The sequence below is a fragment of the Pteropus alecto genome, unplaced genomic scaffold, assembly GCF_000325575.1.
Source record: "Pteropus alecto unplaced genomic scaffold, ASM32557v1 scaffold57, whole genome shotgun sequence".
In the NCBI taxonomy this organism is placed as follows: Eukaryota; Metazoa; Chordata; class Mammalia; order Chiroptera; family Pteropodidae; genus Pteropus; species Pteropus alecto.
In genome coordinates, this window is record NW_006442508.1 from 9,988,131 (window position 1) to 9,992,412 (window position 4,282).

A 4,282-nucleotide genomic window follows, 5' to 3' on the forward strand; every position below is an offset into this window, starting at 1 on the left:
ATGTCCTATCAGCAGGATTGAGAGTGAAAGGGTGGGAAGAAGCAGATTATTCTTAATGGATGGGGAATACAGCATATGATAACAAAAAGTGCTTGTGCTTGAATAATTTATTAAATGAATAAATACTGTGAAGACTCTATCTCCAAATGAGGTCACATTCTGAGGTACTGGGAGGAGGGCTTAAAACTTCAACATATGAATTTTTGTGGGACAAAATTCAACCCATAACACGAGGGAAGAAATGAAGGGCACATAGCAAGGCTGGACTTACGTCAGCTGCATTGGCCTGGAGCAGCCTAAGGCAAAGAGTTATGCAGCTGAGGGAAGTGAGTGGGAAGCCATGGGCTCCAGTCCTAGCTATGATGAAATAAAGCCAAAGCCGTTCAGAAGACTCAGGCAGAACTCTGAGAACTAGCCAGGGAGGAGCAAGCCCAACAACTGTTCCAAGCTTCATGCCAGGCAGGTGGAGGGTGGAGCAGGGGAGGAGTGTGACTGAGGAGAGTAACATGGTTAGACCTTTCAGCTATTTCTGGAAGCAGAGTGGAAGATAGGAATAGGGTAGGATGAGGCTGGGAGAGACAAAAGGCAGGAGAACAGTTAGAAGCTTTTGTAAAAGTTTAGTTGTGGTCCTACATGAAAACTTCAGTGGCCCTGCAAATCCCCTGCCACAAGAGAAGGAAGGGAATGAGAACTGGTGTGTGGGGGATGAAATGTAGAGAAAAGCAGTGACAGAGCATGAATTCAGGCTGAGAAAGAAAAGCAGCAAAGCATACATCTCTCAAAAGCATTTACCCTCACTCCTCATTGCCACAGTTTTCATTCCCCCTTTGCCCCCACTCCCAACTCCGTCGCTATCTCTCAGGTTTACTCATTTGTCCTAGTCCCGTTTATGGTAAAGTTCAACCTTTTCCTTCTGATGTGTTATGCAACTTCAACTATATATCAAGTGTCTGTTTACATGGGGGTCTGTTTCTAGACTCCCCATTATATTCCATTGTCTAGATGTCTATTGGTGCTTCCGTACCACACTGACATAATTACTATAGATCTGCATTAGTCATTTTTTATCTCCTTTTTTAAAATTTAGTTTTAATTTTGGTTGACATACAATATTGTATTAGTTTCAGGTGTACAACATAGTGCTTAGACGCTTATATACCTTACAAAGTGATCGACCACAATAAGTCTAGTACTGTATTAGTCTTAATATCTCATAGAGCAAGTCCTCCAATCTTCTTCTTTGTCTTTGAGAGTACCTAGAATGTCAACTGTAATTGAGTGCTTTGATCATCGTTAGCTCTTCTTACTTCCATACAAATTTTAGAATCAGCTTAAGTTTCATAAAAAGTTTGGGTTTACAATGAGATACCATCTCAGACCTGTTAGAATAGCTATTATCAACAGGACAAGTAATAACAAATGTTGGAGAGGATGCAGAGAAAAAGAAACTCATACACAGCTGGTGGGACTGTAAATTGGTACAGCCTCTATGGAAAACAGTATGAGTTTGGGTTTACAATGAGATACCATCTCACACCTAAGAATTGATCTATCATATGATCCAGCAATCTCTCTATTGGGTATTTACCCCAAAGACTTGAAAACATATATCCGAAAAGATATATGCACACCGATGTTCATAGCAGCATTATTCACAGTGGCCAGGACATGGAAGCAACCAAAGTGTCCTATGATAGATGATTGGCTAAAGAAGCTGTGGTACATATATACAATGGAATATTACTCAGCCATAAGAAGAGATGAAATGCTGTCATTTGTGACAACATGGATGGACCTTGTGATAATCATGCTAAGCAAAAAAAGCCAGACAGAAAAAGTTGAAAACCATCAATATCACTTACATGTGGAACATAAATCTAAAAGCAACAAACAAACAGAACAAACAAACAGAGACTCGTGGACATGGATAGTAGACTAGCGGTTACCGGAGGGTAGCAGGGGAAGGGGAGGGTCAAATATATGGTGGCATAAAGAAATCTAACTATGGGCAATGAACATACAATGCAGTATATATATGACTTACTGTTGAATTGTACACTTGAGACTTACTGGATTTCATAATAATAAAAAAAAAGTTTGGGTTTGATTGGGATTTTATTTATTTCATAAATCACTTTAGGGAGACTTGTCATCTTAACCATATCAGATCTTCCAATCCGTGAGCTTAGTAACTTTCTCCTTTAAAATATGTCTTCTTTAATATCAGTAATGTTTTATTTTCTTTGAAAAAGACTTACATATCTTAGATTTATTCCTAGACACAATATTTTTTGCCATCGAAAATAGTATCTTTAAGACATTTATTTTCTGTTTGTCCCTGGCAAATAGAAATAATCAATATTTATAAATTGATTTTTGTATCCAGGAACCTTACCAAACTCTCCTATTAGTTCTAATAGATTATCTATAGACTCTACTGGAGTTTCATATTTTCTTCAAATGACAGTTCGTTTCTTACTCTGTAGTCCTCAGAATTTTATTTCTTTTCTTATTTATTGAATTGACTAGGGCTTTTAGTAAGGCATTGACTCTAGAGATGACCGAATTCAAATTCACATTTTAAAGGTGAAGCCAAAGAGATTTGTTGACAGATTGTATTTAGGCTGTAAGAAGAATCAAGGTTGAGTTTGGGTTTTTAGCCTGAACTTTTGGAAGAATGGCATTGCCATTTACTACAGACAAGGACAGAGGTTTGTTGATCATATAGTACAAGTAATTAAATGAAGAAAGACAAAAACTGACTGATATTTATTGGCAATGAATACTCTCTCTAACAGACTTTAGCCTGGTTTTCCACTTTTGAAACTACTCGCTCCAGGGAAGATTTAGACATTCACCAGTGCTCTCTGTAGTTTCACTTGCGACTTCCTATTCAGCTACTGCCCTCTATAGGAGGTTTGTCTGAATATAAACTGTGCCTTCTGATTAAACCCAATCAAAAAATATGGAATAATTCTTCCCTCTGGCCTCAAGCTTTCCTGTTTCCACTACACATGCGCGCGCACACACACACACACACACACACACACACACACACCTACCTACCTATCTTATTTTGCCATTTTTCTCCAGGTCAGATAACTATAAGAGAATCTTCCATCCAGGAAACTTGGGCCCTGCAATGCATTCACAAGTAGCTTGTCTAAAAGGATGTTCTAGAGAGGCCAGCTGTATTTCCGTCCGGTTATCCGAAGAACAATGAAGAAACAATGAAGGGGTAATCCCTGCAAAAGAGATCTTTGGTCATACAAAAAGGCCTCATTGTCCTAACTGGAACCCAATTTGACTATCCTTTATCAACATGTCCCTCAAGGCATTAGTAAAGGCTTAGGTGTCCTTGCACAAAGAAGCAAGAATACCAGTACATTCAACAATCCAAACCACTCAATTCCCTGATGTTTATTCAACACACCTGTAGGTTATCTCATTCTGGTCAGATAGGCTGCTCTCACCTTTTCCACATCTCATCTACCCAGTCTCAAGACTGTAAGCTCCAAAAAGGCAGCGACCTTGTCCTCTAAACCTCTCTGTCCTCAGTGTCCAAAACAGTGCCTCTCACATAACAGGCATACAATAGTTTTAGGAATTGACATTTTAAAGCCTTTTTTTTTAAATTACCTGAGTTAAACTTTCTTTTATTGTAACTGAAAATCAATATTGTTCAAAACAGGTGAGTCAAGAAGCTGCAAGGAGGTAAATATCAGAAGAGCTGCTGGAGTTAAAAACTTTTTGCCCCTAGGGAATGGAAATCCAGTAGGGAGAGGACAGATGTTTTTTAAACAATTTTTACCGCTTTCATTTTTGAGTTATTTGAAATTGCTTTGATTTTCTACTTTACGTGTTTAAATTATATACATTCACAATATCCTATTCATTCTGTGTATAGCCTGCCTTTGTTATCTATATGTACACACATTCGCATTAATATAGTTGTTTGCAATTATAGCTATGTATTTTATTGTAAGCCTTTTTTTTTTCATTAAACGTGCTCTGTCATCATACAGCTTTTCACGTTTCTACACTCTTCCTCTTTATTGTGTTAATGGCTGCATGTTGTTCCAACGTGCTATTGTGCCATGATTTAGCTAAATACCCTAACATAAAACATTCAAGGTTGTTTTCATTTTTCCATTAAAAAGATGCAGCGATGAAGACTTGGAAGCACGTGGTCTTGTTAGTTTCGTTTCTTTGAATCATATTGTTGGACCATATCCTGAGGTTCCATCTAGGTATCCCTGAGTCAGACTAGGAACAGAGAGCG